The sequence below is a fragment of the Gopherus flavomarginatus genome, chromosome 6 (assembly GCF_025201925.1).
Source record: "Gopherus flavomarginatus isolate rGopFla2 chromosome 6, rGopFla2.mat.asm, whole genome shotgun sequence".
Taxonomy (NCBI): Eukaryota; Metazoa; Chordata; order Testudines; family Testudinidae; genus Gopherus; species Gopherus flavomarginatus.
In genome coordinates this window covers 91,089,572-91,114,686 of record NC_066622.1, presented here as the reverse complement: position 1 = coordinate 91,114,686, position 25,115 = coordinate 91,089,572, and positions in this window count along the sequence as shown.

Genomic DNA, 25,115 nt, shown 5'->3' with positions numbered 1-25,115 from the left:
TATGCCCAAATAAATCTGTTAGTCTTTAAGGTGCCACCGGATTCCTTGTTGTTTTTGTGCATACAGACTAACATAGCTACCCCCAGATACTTAGTATTAAATGTTTCCATAGATATTTCTCAATTAGAACTTGATCCAAAGTCCACTGAAGTCAATAGAAAGTCTTGTGACTTTAATTGGCCATTGGGTCTGGCTATTATTTTATATGAGGATTTTAAATATTTATTCTCCAACAAAGACCCAATCCTGCAGTCCTTGTGCACATAAATGTCCAAATGAATGTTGAAGGTATGTCAGATTTGTCATGTCCATCTATCAGTAGCCTTTATGCCTTCTCATCTGAAAGTTCCATACCGTGTCCACTTTCAAGTGCCTCCTAAAATTCTACTTCTGCAGAACTGCCTATAGTGAAGCTTGCTGATCTACTCAGAAAATCCCGTTTATAGAACCCTTTCCCTGACCTCTGTCTAGTTGTCAGTTTGTCATAAGCTCCTTGGGGCAGAGACTATTCCTCTTTCCATACAAAGTGCCTAGCACATTACAGATGTTATCACTAACAACAACAGACTTTAATTTTATTTTTAAAGGAAGGAAGTAGCCCTAATTACAAAGAATAAATAGTAATAACCACAACAACATCGTATCATTACATCTGGAAAAGAGAGAATTTTCTACAAGACAATTAAATGCCTGATCCAATACCCACTGAAATTAATGGAAATTTTTCTGTTGACTTCCTGGGGCATTGGATCAGGCCCTATCTTGCTGAAAGATGAGTCTGAACAGTTAGTAAGTCAAAGATGTTTAGATGTTTTCTTTCTGCACTTCCTAATTCCTGATGTCACTGCTTTTCCTTCATAGACTTTTTGTGATTGCATGCTATAGCTTGACAGTAAGAAGTGCTGGGGACCTGAGCCCTGTGAAAGTTCTCCATGCAGCTGCCAGCCCCAGAACTGAGGCCTAGCTGGTCAGATAATCCAGAAGTAGAATTAGAACTGAACCAAAGATTAATCTCTTATCCTTAGCTCATAAGGGGTGAGAGACCATCTCAGTTGTGATCAGTGGAGACACCTGAGCTGGAACTCCCTCAGTTTAATGAGAAGCCACCACCATCAAGGAGTTCTTGGTGAGGGACCTTCAACTTTGCACTTCTCTGCTTCTGTTTCTTCTGGTGCATGGCTTCTGACAGAAGAAACATTAATTATATGTTGGGTAAGTGATCTAGCCACAGTCGCAGCATGTTCATCTGGAGACATCAAGCTCATCCATCCCCATCAATGTAATAAAGAGGGCAGTCCATAACCACATGGCATCCTGTTTGTTCTGGAGCTCCCTGGGGACTGGACAGATCACTCAAGAAGCCCCAACAGTAAAGATATAAATTAAACTGCCTGTAATCACAAGATATCCAGTTGTAACAAAGAAGGATCTTTGTTCATATGATGGTTCTGAGGTGCATGCAAGGGCTGATCTGGGGATAACAGGAGATGCAGTTGTCTATGCTGCCCCACTCCAACAGAACAGGGGTTAAAAGCAGCCCTGGAGAAGGTTGCAGTGGAGGAAAAGCTAGGCTGATTGGGGAAGCAGCCACAGCTGGGGCCATGCCCAATCAGGCCACAGCTGGCTCTATAAAAGGGCTGTGAACCAGGAGCTCAAGAGGCGTCTCGCTCTAGCTTTGGAGGGAGATGGACCTAGCTGCCTGAAGGAGCAAAGGGTACCATGGACAGAGCAGTGCTGGGGAAGGGGCAGGCTGAGCTGGGGAGCTCAGGCCTAGTGACCTCCCAGGCTGCGGCTTAACAGGAAGGCCTAGGGAGGTACTGAGCTGCAGGAAAAGGCAGCAGGTCCAAATCCCCCTTGCCAATGATGAGTGGCCATTACACTGCAGTCTGCCTCAGTGAACGGAGGCTAGATGATGACTGGCAGTAGCCACTGAGGTGAGGTGGGCTTAGAGGGTTGGGCATTCCCCTAGGAGGGGAGACCCAGGAAGTGGGGGTCCTGATGGGTCAGAACCCCAGGGTAAGGGGCACTAGGGTCCGGGAAGGACACGGGGCCTGAGGCAGGTGAGACACCTGCTGAAGAGGGCGCTCCAAGGGCTGGAAAGAGCTAATTCCCGAGATGACCAGCAGGAGGCCCATGCCAGTGAGTCTCACAACACTACATAGTGCAATATACAACAAACTCATCTGAAGCCCAGGTGTGACAGTCACATCTGACTACGTGAACTTCTGTATTCCATTTTGATTTTTATGAACTCTCGGTATATTTATACCCTTATGGTCATCCTTCACTACATCATACCCCTTGTGTTAAGAAGAGGGGAACTGGCACAGATATTGACCATCAATCATTGGTGAAACTTGCCTTAGCAGGGCACTGAAGACTCCCTGGAAGGACTAATGATTTGCTAATTACTCTTATCAGCTCCATCCCCGCTCTGAGACAAAGGGGGTTATGCACCAGAATGCAGCATGGCTACTGACTGCTCACAATGGAACTCATAACCAAAAGTATGCTTATAAGCAGGAAGGCTCCTGTGTGTGGTCAAGCAGAAAGAGACCAGAAACAGAAAACAAGATGAGGCAGGAGAAGAGGGGGTGCAGAAGAATACTGGACTTCCTGCAAAACAGAAAGACCCAAAGGACTCTCAGGAAGGTGAGGAAACGGAGGCAGTATCTTGCATGCATGTGTTTATTTTTCGATAGATCTGTAGATCTCTTGTGCTTTCACAGGGTAAAGCATGTGAGTGTTTAGAATTTCCTTTACAGAGTCAGTGTGTTATTTATTTACACAGTCCTGTAGCCCTCCTTCACCCCCAAAGGGAAGTACTAAATCAGAGGGTCCACAGCTTCCATGGAAATCTGAGAGCCTGCAGCAGCTACCAGGGTGGCTCAGGAGAGCCAGTGCTAGTTTCAGGGCCTAAGCAACTGGACTATGGCACCCCTCTTACCAGTGGGGACCCTCAGATACTGGGTCTGTATGTGGATTGTGTGCCTAAAGGCTTGGAGCCAGAGAGACCGTGCCTAAACACTGCCCAGCCCCAGCAAGCCAACCACACGCAGGACCCAAGTTTGGGTATGGAACAGCAGCCTTGTGAATGTCCAGGGGAGAGGGAGCTCATCAGACTTGTATCACCACAATAAGCCTCGACACAGAGACTACAATGTTGAGAACTTTTTAAAAATACTAATTTAAGGTCCAATTGCTCCATTCTATGTAGGTTCTTATGCCACACATGTCACTGCAGTATCTGAGCACTGTTCAGTACTACATTATGCAATGTGACTAACATCTGTATTAGTTCTCTGGTTTCAACCTCTCCCCAAAGGGAGAAACACATACAGTGGAATGTTTTGTTTTGGTAGGGATTTTTTTAAAAAAATGTATATGCTATGATTTGTTTGTTGGAGAAGACCAGGTCAAAAGAAGTTTGCCTTACACTTGGAGCAGAAGGTGGTGAGGTTTGGGATGGTCTTTAGTTCCCGGGGGATTTCTTTCCACAGCCTCAGACTGGCCCACAGACAGCTGTGTCTTCTGCATAGATTATCTATATCCTTATGGTAGAAAGCTCCACTGTTCCTCAGATGCTGACTATGATCTTCATCCCAGTGCTTTAAGCAATCTTTTACTTATCCTGGACCCAGACCAGTGAGTGCTTAGCAGATAAGAACCAAGACCTTGAGCTTGACTCAGTGTTCTGTGGGAAGGCAGCATAAAGAGTATAAGATAGTTTGATGTGCTCACAGTAGCCCACGTTGCCGAGGAGAGTTGCCGCAACATTCTATTGTAGTTACAGTTTCCTAAGCAATGAAGGCTGCATGTCTATGTGTATTATATTGCTCTAGTACAGCTGAGAGGTGAGAGGTGTGAATAACTGAGACCGGGTCACTGTCTGCCAGGACAGATGGAGTTTCCTAGTCAGACAGAGAGAGATAGTAGAAATCCTTACTCACACATTCGTCTATGTGAGAGCTTAGCACCAGAGCAAGATCCTGGAGCATTCCTAAATTGTGGAGTGAATAGAGTAACCATGGGTGTGCACGTTCAACCAAAGGAGACTCCATCATGGCTGCAAACTCTTAAAAAAGCTTTTCTCTACCCACCAGCATCACCATTCTTCATCCATGATCTGATTTTGCCCAAACACAGGGCCATGTTGGTGGCAGTAGTATAGTCATATGTGGTGAAGTAGAGTTGCGTCTTATCTGCATATTTCTGGCACTTACGTCCATGTCATCTGGCCAGTTCACCTGGTAACTGCATGTAGATGCTAAAAAAAACCAGAGAGGGCACTGATCTTTGAAGGACTCCACAAGTGAGGGGTTTAGTGGTGCAGGTGCAATTTCCCATTATTAGTCATTGGGTACATCCCTCCAAAAAGGACTCAAACAATTTTAACACATTATCCTGGACCCCTGCCACATTTCTAGTGAGACTGCAGGATCTCATGATGAATAGTGTCAAATGCTGCAAAGTTGCAGGAGGAGGAGATTGGATGTCTGTCATCTATCCATTGATAGCAGGAGATCATTTATCAATGCCACTAAAGCAGTTTCAGTCCCATGTCCCAGCACAATCTGGATTCAGGCCAGGTCTAGAATATTAGCTTCAGTTAGATGGCCGCAAGTTAGCTTCTTTATAAACTTGCTCAGCAATGGGAGGTACAATACTAGGCTCAGGGTGAGTTCTCTGGGATTACTCATGTGAGTGTGGGTCATATGGTCATGTCAACATAACTATTCATTATGCTGCATTATGATGAGATCTCATTGCTATAAAAAGTCATGTCATAACAGGATATCAACGTCAAAACCAGAAAAGATATCTCTTTTGAAATCCAAAAGATAACTGCCAGTGGCACAGTATTGTTCTTGAAAATCTGGGCTGCTCTAACATCTGTTGAGCTAACAGATGTTAAAGCTGTATCCGGACACTCTTCTGCCATTTTCTGCTCATGCTAGATGGATATAAAGGATTTCCTGGCCTACAGCTGTTCATGGTGGTTTGTGAGGTTTGTATGTCAATTTGTGTTTGGCATAAACTTTAGTTTCCTTCCTTGATCATGCACCAGCTCTGAAACCATGTCATATTAAATATGGATGCCTGTGTTTCAATGTATTGAATATACTGGGTTTTGTTTTACCAGCATGTCAATATATGAAATGCCAAAGTTTCAAAACATGGCCTCCATTATGCAGCTTTGCACATAGAAATGTTTGAGCATTTTTTAGTACCGTCATCTATTCATGCAGATGACTGATTCCATCAATTGTGCAAACAAGTAATAGATTTGGTTGATGTAAAGATTATATCATGTCCAAGCTTGGGATGCTGCTAAAAAAGTCTGCAAGCCACTGTTGTGTTCACTCAGAGCATGCACAAATGAAAGTTATGTTGAGGCTCCACTGAAAACTTGGTCCTTGTATCAATGAACAATAAGTTAGACACCAGTTCTGAAGTCACTATAGGTGTGTCAGTAACACAGCCTTTATTAAAAAGTGTTCATTTTCTGATACTATTAATTTTTGGCAAAAGAAAAATATAGACATACAAACTATACTCGGCTTGTCCTTGTAGCTAATAGGTATTTCATATTTTGCTCTTTTCCATATGCACATGAGCCCTCTTTTTTAGCTGCATGCGTTGCATGCAAACTCAATAGTGAAAGAAGTACTAAAATACCTTTAAGCACTCCCATTGAAACATCTTTTCTAACCTCTCTAGCACAACCATATTTATAGCAATAGTAGTTGTCAGTTTTCACATCTAATTATTTTGAATAATGATATTAGCCATATTCCATAAAGTGTCCCTTACTTAATCTGCTTTACTGGGACATCCCTACTCTTAATAAATGTTTATTTTATTTTATTATATATATAAATATATATGCTAAATAGAGCCAAGAGTAGTGCAAGCAGGTATAGAAGATGATTCCCCACCTAGTTCCACAGGTGAGAGATGGGCAAAGGGAAATGTCATGTGTGGTAGTGAGGAAAATATCAAAGAAAGGTAGACTTGAGGGATGATGGAAATCTGAGGCATGTCAGACAAGTAAGAAACAGAAGAAGAACCTACAAACCCTCTCTGCCCACTCTGAACTGTAAGCTTATCACTTCCTATTGACTTCCTTGAGCTGAATGTCTACAAAAAAAAAAAAGAGAGAGAGAGAGATTTTCTTAAGAGAAACCTCTCTGCTTCTATCATTTGGACTCTGTCCTATCTGCCTCCACCTGTAACCTATCTAAGGTCTTCTCTACACAGAAGTTTTAAACTGGATCAAATCAAGTTAATGTGGGTTTAAAAATTCTTGCATACACATGACACAGTCCATCACTGCACACTAATGCCACATATATCACAAACTCTGGAGAACTCTTGCAAAGTGGACTAGTTTGGCTTCAAATTGAATTAGTTTGTTCAATTATTCATGTGGACACAATTCTGTGTATCAGTCCTTGCATGCTTCCAAGGACTATCCCACAGTGCTTTGCGAGTCAACAGTTACTGACCTCCTCTGCTCTGGTGTCAAGTTCCCAGAATGACATCTCTGACCTTTAAAAGATGGCACTGTGCTAGCTTTTGCCAATTTGCTCCTAGATCCCAGTTAATCGTCCGTGTGAGACAACTGTGAATAGCAATCAGAAGCCCCACAACATGCCTAGAGTGGCCACTTGGAACCACTAGGACCCTGGATCTTATTGCTGTCTGGGGAGAAGGGTTGGTTCAGGAAGTTCTTGTGACCAGCCACTAGAATAAAGACCTTTTTGTGGATATTGCAAAGCAGATTTCTGCAAGGGGTCACCAAGCAATACCAGATAAAGAGCAAGCAGCCTAAAGCAGCGTGGCTTGCCCCGAAGGGCTGGAAGGGCCGGGGCCAGCCATCCCTGATTACTGAGGAACCACTCTGGAGAGGAACCAAGTGATTTCCATTATAAGAACAACAGAAATCTGCAGAGAAGCCAAAAAGCTCAAGTAGCTGTAGCAGAGATGGCAAAGAGTGAGGAAAGGCTCCTGCAGTGCATCAAAGTTTCAGGGTAATTGCACTTACATCCCCCCTTCTGCAGTCCCTTCATGGCACCCACTTAAAGGTTTCAAGCTCCCAGCTGGCACTTCTCTTGGGCAGAGACCTGCATCCCTCCTCCTCCTAGTTGGGGGTTTTAAGTTCCCCACTTCCTGGAATATACGGTGATATCTCCAGCAAGCCTCCAAACTGCCTAAGCAGGCAGCATCTATACTTTGCTTTGTCTCCAAAAGCTCTGACCCATGTACTGCCCACAGTTCTAAGTTACTATACAGCTTCTTCTCAGAATAAATGTGCATGCTTAAGGCAGAAGCATTACACAGAAAACAAAAAAATAAAAGAACCTACTCACATGCTAAAAGCTTACCAAAAGTCACTCATCTGTCTATGGCACCCTAGCAAGTCAAGTCCTTTCAACCCTTCTGGAATGATTGGGGGCCACCCTTGAAAGTCCTGTCCATTTGGGCCTGACTCAGTTTAAACTCAGGCTATTTATCCAAAAAATCCTTTCTTTCTCATATTGGTCTCTGGAGAATCTAGTTTGAAATAGTATGACACTCTCCAGGTGGTGGTAGTATTTCTCTGGAGGTGTTACAACCTGCCTGAATTTGCCTAATTACCCCACACTGTTCTTAATTCCTGGAGGAACTGTGGTTAGCTCTCCTCCATGGAGGAGAACACAATCCTACATAAACCATTCACTTAAATCAATGTACCCCAACCGGATTACATGGGGTTGCAATATCTTTCACATCTCCACACTAGAGAGGTAACATACAACCCCAGACCACAATGGTACATAAAAGTTGGACTCCAGGAGGGGGATGTTTTTATTACCAAGTGGACTGCTGCAGTGTTATTGAGCAACCAAGAAGGGAAACAGAGACAGGGTGCTGCAACAGTTTTGTCAACAGTTTTCAGGACCATGCCATGAAGCACATTTTCCTTTTCCACTCCCCTCATCTTTCCTAACCAGCGAACCCTCCCCCATCCACTCTGCTGTCTCAAAATGGCAGCTGTCAGCATGGCACAGCTGCAGGCTCTATCACACCTCCCCTCCCACAGCAGATTCAAAGATCAAAAGCATTCATTTGTGCAAAATTCAGCCCTTTGAGCCAGTGGTTACCAGAAAAGAAGTATGATTAGTGTTCATGGTTTACATGAGGTAAAAATGGACACTTGCATGGCTAGTAAAGGTACAAACAGTACTGCTCCCTTCTGAGGTACAAATGCCTTGTATCATGCATTGTAGCTGACAATCATTGCAGGACCTTGTCTATTTTTCTCTGCAAGGGAGATATAGCAGAACTGGAGACTGAGAAATTGCTGTATTTCATTTCACACGTTATAGGGAATAGCTGCACACCCATACCACCCAGCATAGCTTGCAAATCCCTTGCAGTCCTGCAGCATTTCTGGGAGGACCGTCCTGGTGAATAACTGCCTTGTGCATCTGACTGGTCTGCCCTTTGCGTTTTTGAATAAGTCTGTTCTCTGCTCCTAGCCACCTGCATCAGCAGAACATCATCGAAAGTCACGACAGCCTAAACAGGATGTAGAGGGGATTATCCACCAGGTCACTTTACCCCCCACTCCTCTGACACTCTAGAAGCTCCTCCAGTGCACAAAAAAAATTGAAAGACCAAAACAGGAACATAATTCCATCCCTAACTGCCACTGCAACTTTCCGAAGTGCAGACAAATCCCAGTGAACCCAGTACCTCCTGACATGAAGACTGCTTCTCTCTGAGGTTTCCCCAGGACTGGGAAGAACCCGAGGGAGGTAAAAATCACATTCATATTTAAAACAATGCTATCATGGCCTGTCTGGTATATGAACAATAAGTGATTTTGTTTGCCATATTCCCACAGCCATAGCACCTGCAATAGCCAGATTGTCAAGGACAGGGCCTCTATCTCCTGCTGAGAGGCTGTCCAACCTGAGGGCATGAAAAAGTGATAGGCACATGAGTTCCATTAATTGCACTAATATCATTTGGGAACCCATGTATGCAAAGCCATAGATAGTTTCCTGAGCATTTACCAGCATTATGACTAGTTAGACAGCACCTTATCAATGGCATAGCAATCTGCATGAGAACTGTCCCAACAATCCTTGCTAAATTGGTTGGACTAGTAGCATTCTGGGATGGCCAGCTTTCAGATGGCAATGGTAATCTATCCCTCCAGAAGGTATGGGACACTGTGACTTCAGCTCTAGGGTCAGTTCTGCACAGGTCTCAAAAGAGGTGGCTCTCCCCATCCTGAAGTTATCTCGCCACTGCTGATCATCTCAGCTTTGCAAAACAATCCCTTCTCACTAATCCACGCTGGTTTCCCAGGCCCAGAAATGGCACAAAAAGCTGTGTAGCTGATCTAGGAACTGGTCCTCTAGCTCCAACAGCTTGGCACAGTCCTCTTCTTCCTCCTCATCTGCTACTACCACTTCAGAGTGTTCTCCTGCTGCCAGAGGAATTGCTGCTGTTGCTCTAGAACATTCTCCTGCTTCATCTGCTTGGTGGTGCAATGAGTAAATTCCAATTCTGCATTCGTCCAGCTTTGAGTGCTATAATACAACCCAAGCAACCTCTGTATATTCACACTTATCACCATAATGGTGCGGAGCATTGTTGGGTCAATGCTGGCCAACAGCAATTTGAAAATGGCATGAACCATAGCAAAAAGGAAATATAGGGTGTAGAGGGCAGAAACATGGGATTTTGTTCAAAAAATTTTTAACCTACCTAGCTTCCCACAGTTTAGTGAAAACCCTCCCAAGATGCACACTGCGCAGCAATGAAGCAAAGGACCATGGGATAGTTTCCAAGAATATTACGCCCTCAGTTTGCAGCAAACAGCCAGTGTGCATTCACACAATGTGAATTAAAAATGAATAGGCATTCCCCGTGTGCATGTTATTGATGTGACTTGCATACTGTAAGTTACCTGACATGCATCAAAAAGCTTCAGATTAAACCCCTTGTATAGACACACCCTCTGATATTTATATGTCCCCACTACTACAGTATCTGAGTGCCCCAATCTCTAATGTATTTAATAAATACATTAACCTTGGTGTCCTCCGTGCCTCTGCTCTCTTCTCCTTACAGCTGCTATGTTTGTAAATTGCCTACCATCATCTCCAACATATATAGTGTTGCTTTAAATCTGCTGCTACTGAAATCTTCATCCCTGCCTTCATACCTCCTCTTGCCTTGACTGCAACAGCTCTGTTCCCTGTGGATTTCCTAAATCCTGGAACCCCAGGCTTCAGTATATGCTGAATGCTGCTGTCTGCCTTCTCACAAGTACAAAGAAACCTGATGAATGACTCTCTCAGAAAACTCCGCTGGTACCGCATTCATTTCTCAGGCCAGTTCCCAATTGCATCCCTCTCCATGCCACCCCTACTTTTAACTACCTCCACAGCCTCTCTACAGCCTCTCTTGGGCCTTGTCTTTACCTAGTACCCTATCAGTTTATCTAGCACTGGCCTTCTCTTGCAATCTGCGACCATATAGTGACCATGGTTGGTGCTTTCTCCTCTTCAATTCCTGCAATCTGCAACAACATTCCTGCATCTCCCAATGGATTCACCTTCAATTCAATATCATATTGTAAATCACAACTAGAGCAAATAGCAATTTCTCTCTCCTGATGATAGTTAACTCTGCAAAATGTGGTATTAAGAGTAAAATGTTTTCTGATACAATGTATATTAATGACAGTGCAAGGTAAAATGGTATCATATTCTGGAGAGGGAGGATAATGCATTAATGTGCTACTCTGAAGTTATAGTTCATAAAATTAGAAATACATTCATATACAAAGCATGAGATACATTTATCAGAAGTACCAGTATACTTCTTGTAGTGTCAAATATAACAACATAACTAAGAATATAAATAATGAATAATTAGGATAACCACTGCAAAAGTTTACCATCTTTTCACTGTAATCATATCCTTTCTAGAAATATCCACTTCACTTGTACATGAACTTTCACAGACTTGTTGCTAATTATTGCTATCAAACATGCAGAAGACTAAGTTAAGAGGAAAGAAGTCATGAAAGAAAGATGAGTGAAAGACTAAACATTAAGTAATATAGAAACTGGAGTGGTCCAAAACTCTGCTGGAATGATGCCATCCAGTAATACTGCAGTATCTCTATCTCAAAATGTGAGTATCTGTTGTTTATTTAATAGTCTCTAATATGTATTACATTTCCTTTGCCATGTCATCTTGCAGTTTATGTAGGAGACATTCATGCACTACTATTTCTCTCATATCTGTAAACTATTCTTTGTCTGAAGTGCTGATTTAGATTTCCAGTTCCTTAGCAGCATTGATTTTGTATTGAATAATGGAAAGCCATGATTTAAAAATCCTACAGTAGTTGCTTGGTTATTAGATAAAAGTTACATCTGTGGGCAAATTACACTTAGTTTTACCAATAGTCTCCTTTTTAAAAATGAGAGCTCACTTATTTTGTGGACTCTTCATATCCAAAGAGGAAATTATCCAGCAAAAACTTGGCCTCTTTCCCTTCTCTTACTCCCCTGTCCTTCTACCACTAATTTATCACCTCCGTAAATGGGGAAAATATGGTACATGCCCTGGCAGGATGGTAATTTCCTCATTTGCCAAGTTTTTCAGCCTGTCTCCATTTAGGTCTTTCTCATTTTAAGAGACACTAATATGGCAACTACGTCGACCCTAGTATAAAAAGTCTGTGATACAGTGCGCTGTGCTTTACCTCACCTAACACCCTGTTACACCATGAAAAGGCTACAGAAACAGAGCAGACTGTATCAGCGCCAACAGGTAGGATTTCATCTTGTGGATGCTGCTTGAGTCTGACTTTGGAAACACCTTTCCTGTTAGTTTTGGCAGTTTTTAAATATATATTTTAAAGATAGCTATCTTTTTAGTTTAGTTTTATTGCTGTAGTCTATATATATGTCTACACTGCACCTGGAAGCGGGCCTCGCAGCCTGAGTAGACTAACTTGTCTCCATAGGGCTCACACTAGTACGCTAACAATAGTGTGGACATTGCAGCACTGGCTTGGGTTAGCCATCCAAGCTCAAGCCCACCCTACCCCCTGCGTCTGAGCCTAGATGGCTAGTCTGAGACTCCACTGGTGCTGCAATGTCCACTCTATTTTTAGAGTCCCACTAGCGTGAATCTCACTCCCAGTGGCAGTGTAAACATGCCTTCCGTGGCATTTACAGCTCTCTGTATTTGAAGCTGCAATCACTCTCTGAGGTCTTTGCAGAATTGCCAACCACAAACATTCAAAAACATCATTCATGAGTCAGGACACAAAAAAATCCTTAGACTCACTTAAAAATCATGATTTTTTTTTAAGTTTGGGGTTATTTTTATTTGCTTTCTGGTTTTCAACCCTTTATGGTATGCTTGGCTTACATTTTCAGTCTTTTCTCTGCAGTCATGAGGGCTAGAAACTTTCTTATTAAAAAAAAAAGCAGATATTCTCACATAAAAATTTGTCTCCAGCAGCTGTTGCTCTGGAAAAAAACACCAAATATCGTGGGAATTGCAATAAAGTTTTGGAAAGTTGGGAATACTGTATTTGTAGGGTTTGATGTACTGTATTTGTCTGAAGGCCGGGGTTCTGAGCATTTTAGGCTGAAACTCAGCCCTAGGTACCTCTCCATACTATCCATGCTGTCTTTGTACAGCAAACATTTTTTAATGTTATTCAAGTAGGCCTCAATCACTGAGGAAGGTGGTAGTCCTAAGTCAGTGAGCCATTTTATCTGGGAGCTTTGGAACTCTGTCCCCAAAAGGCTGGTGGAGGCAGTAGCTGATGTTGTGGGTCACATTGGGGGAATGCATCAAAGGCTACTGGGGGTAAAGAGAAGAGGCCTTCCTCACCCTTCCTCTTTCTGCAATTGCTGTTGCTATTGATTTGCTGATGTTATTTTTAGATAATAGATAACAGATTTATTTATATCCTAGGAGCAAAGACCATGCTTTTACCTAGTATAACTGTAATTAAGCTCTGTTTTAATAGTAATTCAATGAGCATTTATCAAAACTTCTGAAAATGGCACCTACTGTCTTGAAATTAACAATGTTAGGCTTACCAGCAATTGTAGGCTGGTAAGCCTAACTTCAGTGCCAGGCAAACTGGTTGAAATTATAGTAAAGAACAGAATTATCAGACACATAGATGAACATAATTTATTGGGGAAGAGTCAACATGTTTTTTGTAAAGGCAAATCATGCTTCACCAATCTACTAGACTTTTTTGAGGGGGTCAACAAGCATGTGGGTTAGCATATAGCGTACTTAGATTTTCAGAAAGCCTTTGACAAGGTCCCTCACAAAAGGCTCTTAAGCAAAATAAGATGTCATGGGATAAGAGGGAAGGTCCTCTCATGGGTCAGTAACTGGTTAAAAGATAGGAAACAAAGGGTAGGAATAAATGGTCAGTTTTCAGAATGGAGAGCGGTAAATAGTGGTTTCCCCCAGGAGTCTGTACTGGAACCAATGCTATTCAACATATTCATAAACGATCTGGAAAAAGGGGTAAACGGTGAGGTGTCAAAATTTGTAGATGATACAAAACTACTCAAGATAGTTACATCAAAAGCAGATTGTGAAGAGTTACAAAGGGATCTCAGAAAACTGGGTGACTGAGCAACAAAATGACAGATGAAATTCAGTGTTCATAAATGCAAAGTAAAGCACATTGGAAAACATAATCCCAACTATACATACACAATGAGGGGGTCTAAATAGCTGTTACTACTCAAGAAAAAGATTTTAGAATCAGTCTGGATAGTTCTCTGAAAACATCCACTCAGTGAGCAGCAGCAGTCAAAAAAGCTAACAGAATGTTGGGAATCAGTAGGAAATGGATAGATAGGAAGACAGAAAATATCATATTGCCTCTGTATATATCCATAGTATGCCCACATGTTGAATACTACATGCAGATGTGGTCCTGCCATCTCAAAAAAGAGATATTGAAATTGGAAAAGGTACAGAAAAGGGAAACAAAAATGATTAGTGGCATGGAACAGCTTCCATTTGAGGAGAGATTAATAAAACTGGGATTTTTCAGTTTAGAAATGAGATAACTAAGGGAAGATATGATAGAAGTTTAAAAAATCATGACTGGTGTGGAGAAAATAAATAAGAAAGTATTATTTACTCCTTCTCATAACACAAGAATTAGGAGTCACTAAGTGAAATTAAAAGGCAGCATGTTTAAAACAAACAAAAGGAAGTATTTCTTCACAAAACACACAGTCAACCCATGGAACTCTTTGCCAGAGGATGTTATGAAGTCCAGGACTATAACAGAGTTCATAAAAGAACTAGATAAATTCATAGAGGATAGGTCCATTAATGGCTATTAGCCAGGATGGGCAGGGATGGTGTCCCTAGCCTGTTTGCCAGAAGCTGGGAATGGGCAACAGGGGATGGATCACTTGATGATTACCTCTTCTGTTCATTCCTTCTGGGGCATCTGGCATTGGCCACTGTTGGAAGACAGGATACTGGGCTAGATGGGCCATTGGTCTGAGCTAGTATGGCCTTCTTATGTTCTAATGTTCACACAGTCCGCAGCCTAGTACCTTTATTCCAAAAGTTTTTTTTTTCACTTGATGACTTCAAAGTTATTGAACCTTCTAGGAGCCAATGGACAGTTCATCTACCACCTTCCAGAGTACAGCTTTTGACATGTTGTATGTCTCTTTAGCATCTTCAAAAAAAGAACAGGAGTACTTGTGGCACCTTAGAAACTAACAAATTTATTTCAGCATGAGCTTTCGTGACCTGCAGCTCACTTCTTCGGATGCATAGAATGGAACACACAGACAGGAGATATTTATACATACAGAGGCTATGTCTACACTACAGCATAAAATCAAAATTACTAAAACTGGTTTTATAAAACCGATATTATAAAATCGATTTTATGCATCCACACTAGGGCACATTAATTCGGTGGCGTGCGTCCATGGTCCTAGGCTACCATCGATTTCCGGAGTGGTGCACTCTGGGTAGCTACAGTAAAAGAATGAGACCAATAACTTCGATTTCCGTCCACACTAACCCTAAATCGATATAGTAATATCGATTTTAGGGTTACTCCTCTCGTTGGGGAGGAGTACAGAAATCGATTTTAAGAGCCCTTAAAATCGATTTAAAGTGCCTTGTAGTGTGGACGGGTACAGCGTTAAATCGATTTAACGCTGTTTAAATCGATTTAACTGTGTAGTGTGGACCAGGCCAGAGAACATGAAAAGGTGGAAGTATGCATACCAACAGGAAGAGTCTAATCAATTGAGATGAGCTATCGTCAGCAGAAGAAAAAAAACGTTTGAAGTGATAATTAAGATGACCCATAGAAGGTGTGAGGAGAACTTAACATAGGGAAATAGATTCAATTAGTGTAATGACTCAACCATTCCCAGTCTCTGTTTAGGTCTGAGTTAATTGTATCTAATTTGCATATTAATTAGAATTCAGCAGTCTCTCTTTGGAGTCTGTTTTTGAAGTTTTTTTGTTGCAAAATTGCCACCTTCAAGTCTGTCGCTGAGTGGTTAGAGAGGTTGAAGTGTTCTCCCACTGGCTTTGAATATTATGATTCCTGATGTCAGATTTGTGTCCATTTATTCTTTTGTGTAGAGACTGTCCGGTTTGGCCAATGTACATGGCAGAGGGGCATTGCTGGCACATGATGGCATATATCACGTTGGTAGATGTGCAGGTGAACGAGCCCCTGATGGCGTGGCTGATGTGATTAGGTCTTATGATGGTGTCACTTGAATAGATATGTGGATAGAGCTGGCATCGGGCTTTGTTGCAAGGATAGGTTCCTGGGTTAGTGTTTATGTTGTATGGTGTGCGGTTGCTGGTGAGTATTTGCTTCAGGTTGGGAGGCTGTCTATAAGCGAGGACTGGCCTGTCTCCCAAGATCTGTGAGAGTGAGGGATCATCTTTAAGGATAGGTTGTAGATCTTTGATGATGCGCTGGAGAGGTTTCAGTTGGGGGCTCTAGGTGATGGCTAGTGGTATTCTGTTATTTTCTTTGTTGGGCCTGTCCTGTAGTAGGTGCCTTCTGGGTACTCTTCTGGCTGTCAATCTGTTTTTTCACTTCAGCAGGTGGGTACTGTAGTTTTAAGAATGCTTGATAGAGATATTGAAGGTGTTTATCTCTGTCTGAGGGATTGGAGCAAATACAGTTGTATCTTAGAGCTTGGCTGTAGACAATGGATCTACACCACATGGGTCATTACACTAATTGAATCTATTTCCCTATGTTAAGTTCTCCTCACACCTTCTATGGGTCACCTTAATTATCACTTCAAAAGTTTTTTTTCTCCTGCTGATGATAGCTCATCTCAATTGATTAGACTCTTCCTGTTGGTATGCATACTTCCACCTTTTCATGTTCTCTGTATGTATAAATATCTCCTGTCTGTGTGTTCCATTCTATACATCCGAAGAAGTGAGCTGTAGCTCACAAAACTCACGCTGAAATAAATTTGTTAGTCTCTAACGTGCCACAAGTACTCCTGTTCTTTTTACGGATACAGACTAACACAGCTGTTACTCTGAAACCTGTCTTTAGCATCTTGAATCATAAATCCCACCCATACATTTTATATTCTGCATTTGAAACAGGAAATAACTGTCCTCAAAGATGACATACAAGATTCCCCATTGGTGGGTGTATTGGAGGGTGCTAATCATTCAGGATGCTAAAGAAAATGATAAGGCTTTTTGTTCACTGTCCAAAAGTAAACAGAAGCCCTTCCTGAGCAGTCATATGGAACTTGTCAAAAGAAATAGCTTTGTTAATAAAACAAAACAAAAAATTATTTGGCGAGGAGAGATTGTGGTTTTATCCACTCCTAGTCATTTTGCATAATCCTAAAGCCAGTGTCATCCTAAAATTTCTTTCCTAAGTAGTTTAGGGGCAAAGGTGCTAATCTGCCTTCATCATAATGCAATACCATAGCAGCAGAATCTTTTGCCTTCCCCATTACTCTGTTTGTATAGTCTTGACACTGGCATGTATATTACAAATGAAAAAGTCAGCAAGTAATTATACAAGTTCGAGCCATAGAATTCCATTATTTTTTGCTCAAGTGTTGGAGGTTTCCTTTTCCAAATAAGAATTTAGTATCCAATTCAAATGTTTATTGGACTCAGCAAATTCCATAAGAATTAATAGCCAATTCATTGGGATAATTAGTCCATTTCTTACCGACTTTTCCTTAATGTGAGTCTTTCTTCAGAAACACATATCCTTGACATTTGATTTCAAGAAGTTTAAAGACCATTAGAAACACATTGTGACATTTTCAAGTCAACCTCTGGAGGGTATTTGTAGGGGCCTATTACACCATACAGTCTCCTTTATTAGTATCTCTTCAGTCATTTTCTACACCAGGAACAGCATAGACAGATGACTCAAATAAAGGACTAGGCAACTGTAGGCAATGATATAAAGTACTCAAGAGGAGAAACAAATGATTATTAGCCACTCGGAAGGAATTATCAAACCCAGAATTTGTAACGAGCACTCAAGTTTTGGTATTGCCAGACAACTGGACAATATTTTATGCAGCAAGATTTTAAAAAATGGTTCTAAATCTCTATGGATGTTAGTTAGGTCAGGTATTAATAACTTGGGCGTAGAGCATTCAGAAATTATTTCTGGCTCTTGGCCTCTCTTTTTTCTGGGAAAGAAAATGATATAGCAGATGGTTTGTTGAGAAATTACAGCCTTCGGGAGAAAGCTGCTTTGCAAAATTACATATATTTTGCAACCAACAAAGATATGGGGATATCTGTTATTGGAAAAGTTTACAACATTATAAGAAGGCAGAATAAAAACTAGTGTGCTTAGATTCAAAGAGGATATGACAAACTATATTCTTTCTTCCATTTATCAGGTCAGTGGCAGCAAAAATGAAATCGGAGAAAGTAATTAAGCACCTTGACAGAGGCCTGGCTTTCAGACAATAATACCATGTTGTTAATAGTATAGTTCTTCTGCTGCAAATGATGAAGAATATCATTAGCAGACTCACTCTTGGATTTTTAAAATTCTGCATTCATGCAATGAGAGAAAGGACTTAAGATACGCATTTTTAGAAGTACATCTTCCTCTCAAGGGGCCAGATCTTCCATCCTTTTCTGACTGCTGCACACTACTCCACCAGAAAAAAAGGGGCCAGAAAGCCAGTTTAATTCTCCATCTGTGGATGCACCTAGTGTGTGGAAATCCCTGAGTGGCATAGAGTGAACACAGGAAGCTGCTATACATTTTCCTCCCTAGCCCCTGATGTACAGATGCACACTAGTGCATAACTGGGAGAAAGAGCAGGGGTGGCCCTAGACTAGCTGCCAGCTACTGGCAGCCTAGGAAAACCATGCAATCGGCACCTTTCCACCCCCAAATCCCAAGGGAAGATCTAGGTTGAGGTTTTTGGTAAACTGGGAAACATTTTGCCTCTTTTTTCCTTTTAATGTTTTTTAAGTGGTTTTTTTTTTTTCAAACAGAGGCTTAATTATTCGGTTTGTCCATCCATCTGTCCAACCAATGTTTCTGAGATCAGATAAAATAGAGACATGAATTTTTCAGAATAGATTTGTACATGACAGCTAGATGACGACATTTCAGTCCAATTTCAAATAAAAATGCATTAAAATTATTAATTTTTATTATTACAAATCCAAAATCATCCTTTACACTATCCTGATTTAACTGCCATTACTACCACATCCAATATAGAAAGAAATAAGATAACTCTTCAATGAACTTTAACCTGTATTTACAAAACACTCCTAATAAAAAACATGCTCTTAAAACATGACTTTTCTTGCTTTAAGTTTTGAAAATTCAGTCACTAGTTCTTTTAGATCCAGTTTTCCAGCTATTTCATCCTCCATTGACATTGTGGCAAGTCCAACAATACTCTCTTGCACCATTGTTGAACGCGGATATGTTTTTATCAATTTTAACTTGGAGAAGCTACATTCCCCACTAGCTACGGAAACTGGCAAAGTTAGAAGAATGCGTAGAGCTATACAAATGTTTGGGAAACTGTCTGTGAGTTTATTTTTACAAACAAACTTCAGTACTTCTTCAGGAGTGGAATGTTTCTGAAGTCATCTTGAAAAAGCCTGAAGCTCACTACACAAATCTGTAGCATCGATGTCTTCTGAATTTTCATGAGTCAATGCTGACTCCAGTTTTATAAAAAGTTCTCTTATCTGTTTTGCTGTTTTCTTTTGCAAACTGTGGATATCATATAGAAAGCCAAATACTGACTCTAGCTGCTGCATCTGTTGAAATCTTTTGTCAACTGAGTGAATAGCAGTATTAAGGAATGCGAAATAGAAATTCACTCTGAACCTTTGTTTTGGGTTCTGAATGGGTGTGACTCGTCCTTCATATGAAAACTACTGTTCCTTTTGCCAAATGCGAACTGGCTCTGGTTCAAATTCTGTCAGAAAGTCTATTTCTTCAGCAAGCTAGAGAGAATCTACCAGTATTCTTTAAAACGCTTCATCACTTCTGAATTCCTCTAGAATATTTTTAGTTTGCTTCAGTTTTTGAATAGCAGAATATATGTTCAAGTTCTTTTCCTGAAGCTGCTTACTAGTGAGGTTAATCTCGAAAAGGATATTATACCACAAAATGAGTGAAGTCACAAATTTGAACTTGGAAAGGCCATTTGCAAGAGCTTCTGCACTTAACGTGCCGTATTGCCAGATGATCCAGTAAAGATGTATCATCAGAAATTTCAATTAGGACATCATAAATGTTTCCAAGTTCATAGCAAAGAGGCTTCAAAGCATCAGTGGGACTCTCCCATCTTGTTTGACTAAGTGGTTTCACAGTTAGAGAATTCACATGGCAAGTCAGAATCTCCCAACAGCATGTTGAGCCTGAGAAAAACACATAAACACGTTGCATCACGTCAAAGAAACTGCTTGCTTCCAAACAGCATTTAGCAGCATCATTGACAATCAAATTCAGAGAATGTGCACTGCAAGGCACAAAAAAGGCTCTAGGATTGATTTCCATCATTCTTCTTTGCACACCATTGTCTTTATCCTTCGTATTACTCCCATTATCATAGCCTTGGCCACGTAAGTTTTCAACAGAGGACATTGTTTCAAGCTCTTATAGAATAGTTTCTGTCATAAATGCTCCAGTTGTCCCCTTCAGTGGTACTAAACCCAAAAAATGTTCCTTTATGAGCATTTCAACATTATCTTCATCTGCAGACTTTTCCATATCCACAAAACGAATGATCATCGTCACTTGTTCAACATGACTCACATCTGGTATTCAGTATTATTGACAAGTATTTTGCAGAATATAGAATCCAGTATTACTGAAAAGTATTTTGCAGAATGGGCAGCTTCTACAATTTTCTTTTTAATGGCATTTGCTAGGATTTGAATCAGTTCATTCTGCATATTTTTTCCTAAGTAATGAACCCATGTTTCATGATCAGGTATTTTACATTGATGTTCCTTCATGTCTGGATCAAACAAAGCTAGGTATTCAACAAATTTTAAAACGTTTCCATAACCTGGAGTGTATAATTTTTCATTTCTATTGCAGCTGCGGAATGCTAAATTGTCCACCAAGAACTCTCACTAAAGCAATCAGATGCTCTAATATTTGTTGCCAATATTATTCTTCTTTTTCCTTGATCACATGTACATTTTCTTCATCAATAGTTTTTTTCAATCGTAATTCAAGTTTTTCCCAATTTTGAAAACATTCCAAATGTTCTGTACTTCTTTCATGTGAAGAGAGAATTGAAGATATGTTTTTTCCAGTCCTTTGAACCATTTTCAGCAAAAGCAAAACGCAGAGTCCTTTGACACTGAATATTGTAACCAGTTTCAATTAATTTCTTCCCCGTTAATGAGTTTCCTATTGTAATGCTGAGCAGAGAATTTTCTTTTATTTCCATCCTTAGGAAGGGAAATTCATGAACTTGTTCAGGTCCATGTTCCACGATAATTTGCCGCACACTGTCATCATATCTGGGCCATGAAGCTAGGTCTCCAAACTGTAACTTGTTTGTAACTTCCTCATCCTTTCTTCCTTCTACTTCATTTACTTCAATTTCTGCATGTGTCTCTGAAGGTGAATACATTTTCTCCACTTCCATATCAGTCTGATGCTGTGAGCCACCTTCCTCTAGAAGTAAGTTTCCAACATCTTGAGTTTCCAAACTACTTTTTTGTGGATGTCAGCTACCCTCATCTCAAAGTAATATACCTTAATTTTGATGTTCCAAACTGCTTCCATGTGGATGTGAGCTAACCTCCTCTCCAAGTATAATTCCTTCATCTGGATGCTGTGAACTGCTTCCATCTTTATTTGGATTAAAGGGATGATATTTCAGGAAGTATCCCTGCTGTTTTGCTTGGTCCTTTTCCTCTCAGCCTTTCATTTATGATATTCAGCTCCTGAGGGTTTTCTTTTTCCTCTTTCTGCCATGGGGCATTTGAGTATTGTTATGTACTGTGCTCCTGACTGCAAGCATTATAGCATTAAGGATGGCTGACACAACACATGGTTGGCGATTTAAACCACATTGCAGCCATCTCAACATATGTTTTCACTGCTTAAAGGTTCAATCATTAGTAACATACACTTGCTTACCTATTAAAACAGTTAATTACAGCATTTACATGGAAACAAAATGACCTTTTTTGATGTTATAACCCGACGCCGGTTGTTTGGAAAGTAATCCCCTTCCTCATGGTTACCCACTTGGAGTGTGATGTCATCACTTTCGTAGTCTATTAAGCATTAACACTGTTACTTTTCTTTTATGGACATTTATTTATTACATGTGAACCAGTTATAACAAAAGAAAAGTTCATAATTATACAGCCCAATAATAACGCAAAGGTTTAATAATGCTTAAAGATACTCACATTTTTTATTTATAATACTGAAAGACATTATTCTTTATTCTTTGGCACTAAGAAATACAATTTTCCATAGTATTCACTCGATTCTTAACCATCTACCTGCAACATGTGTTAAAATGACCATTTGACATGTATAAACTTGCAATATCACTGTTCTACATGAATTTTCGGCTATGTGACCTTGATGTATATTCGAGTTAGGTGCCACTAGCATTGCAACTCTTGCCACTGGCGAATGTGTTTAATTGTTGCTGAGGTATTGCTTATCAAAATTGCAGAGTGGGTCATCTTGACCGTACGTCACAAATTGAAAAAAAAATTGCTAAAATATTATTTATTTTTGCAGCAAATAAAAGATATGACATATTAATAAATTCTCAGAAATGTAGAGAAATGAATTATAACACTGGTCTACAATTTTTGAGAAGTCGTCTGCTTCAGAGATAAAATGTGATATTTATTATGTATTTTGATGTGCTGAATTCAAATATGACAATTAAAACAACTGATTGGCTACTGTTTCTAAGATATTTAAGTTTTTACATTTTATGTCTATGTATATTGTGTAGATAGTAGAGTTTTAATCATAAATTGTAAACCTAGGTCTTTTCATGTGTTTATGGTTGCTTTACATGATAATATTTCACCTGTCCTGTTTATGTAACACTTTAAAAATCTGCAAAAGGGTTCTATAAATAAAATTTATTATGAAACAAAAGGCAAAAAACTATTATGTACATAGTTTAGTCCTAGTCAGTGTCTACTCGGCGCTTCTTGGCTTGTCTCTTGTATTCATTAAATGGAGCATCTCTTGTCACTGTCCAGCAATAGTCTGCAAGCACTGATGGGCTCCATTTGCCCTGATAGCCTGCCAGGAGATTCCACTGCTGTAGTCTGGAGCCCAACAGCTCTGCCTTACTCTTGGGTAGTTCCAAATCCCTGACAAGGTCATTCAGTTCACCTTGTGTTATGAGGTGTGGTTCAGAGGAGGAGGATGGGAGAAAATATGGGTCCTGTGACATTGATGGTTCAGGACCAGAAGTTTCATCCTCTTCCTCTTCCTCGTCTGACTCAAGTGAGAATGATTCTGGTGCATCAGGAACCGGCAGTCCTTCTCCGTGGGGTACTGGGCGTATAGCTGATGGAATGTTTGGATAATGCACAGTCCACTTTTTCTTCTTTGACACACCTTTCCCAACTGGAGGCACCATGCAGAAGTAACAATTGCTGGTATGATCTCTTGGCTCTCTCCAAATCATTGGCACTGAAAAAGGCATAGATTTCCTTTTCCTGTTGAACCACTGGCAAAGATTTGTTGCACAAGTGTTGCAGCATATGTGTGGGGCCCACCTCTTGTCCTGATCTCTAATTTTGCAGCCAAAATAAAGGTGATAGGCTTTCTTAACCATAGTGGTTATACTGTGCTTTTGTGATGCAAAAGTCACTTCACCACAAACATAGCAGAAGTTATCTGCACTGTTCACACAAGCACCAGGCATCTCTGCTCACTTTGGCTAAACAGAAATGTGTCCCTTTGCAAAATCAAACACTGACAAATAGGAGAGCACGACACTGTATAATTTCTAGAGCTGATATAGGGCAATTTGTTCAGCAGAGTGATGTAAGCTTCGTTATGATTGCATCATCCATGACTTCTAGGAATAACATGGTGCAATTCATATTATGTATGACACAATACCAGCTTCAGATTGCATCATTCATTGTTTTGCCTAAAAAGCAAGTACTGTCCAAACCCAGTCATAGATTTATTCATAGATCCAGTCAAAGATGTATTGTAGTCATTTCTGGTTTAAATTGAGATCCCTTCCCTTTATAACTCACTTATCCTCCGCCATTCCCAAGTCAAGGGTCATATATACTGACCCAATAGCATATCTTGAAAACTAGAGCCAATCAACAATTTTAAGCATCATTTTCGTTCTCAGTGACCCAGAATTAGTAAAGTTGGACTACATTTATTTCAGAAGCATTTTGGCTGTAGAGCAGTGTAATCGATATTCCCTCCATATGTGCACAGGAATTGAAATAATTACATCTTCATTATTTTATTTGTATTTTTTTCATCTTTTTCATTTTTTTAATTTGATTTTTTTCCTCAAATTTGCTGCCCCATTTAACTTGGCACCCTAGGCGACCACCTAGTTCACCAATATAGAGAGGCTGCCCTTGAGAAAGAGCATCACTGAACTCCAGCAATCCCAGACAGGAACATGGCCTGTTGGGAGCACAGGTTTACAATAACCCAGAGGATTCTCTAAAACTATATTGGGGATGAGGATGGCATAGAACCAGCCCCAGTATTAGAAGACCAATGGATCCTTTGGCCTGATCTGCAATCAGTGTATATTGGGCACAGCCATGGACAGAGCCCAGTGTGTGCATGTAACATTAATGGCAGATATTCTTTAGTATTGAGAGAGAATTATATTAGTTAAGGCTTTATTCTGTTTTACACTATGGCTTCTTTCAACTGCTCTGGTAATGTAAAGGGGCTCTGGTGTAAATGAGAATATTGACCCTTATTTTTTAGTTTACTAACTTTTTGTGGCTAATTATGATTGATAATTGTCTATATGAATCCAGTGTCTGATATATTAGGAGAGCCAACCTTGGAATCAGAATAGTTGCTACACCTCTCAGGTGCTACACTCACACTTTCAACCCCTATTAATTTTATCGCCACACAATACCAAACCAAACTTGGAGTTAGAAGCAATTCAATGTATCAAACCAAAGGACTTTGAGATTTATAAAATGGGATGAAGAAAGATACGTACATCAGTGACCAGATGACCCTCTGATGACTAAGAAAGATGAAATGGCATTCCTAACCAAAGGGAATGTAAAAGATGGCCAGACTGGTATTACCGTGAGTACCAAAACCCCATTAAGATGGCGCAACCTCATCTTTAAAGAGCTGTGGAATTAACACTTACTAATGTGTTGTTGTAGCCATAGTTTAGCTTCTACTCAGTCAGTGGTTACAGGAATGCTCAAAGAAGGGGTCAGGGAGTTCAGGAGAAGAGTTATGACCCCAGGCTGCTCCCATTCATGATAGAAACTCTGTTTGCCCCAGGATTACTATTATTATTAATTTTGTATGATTC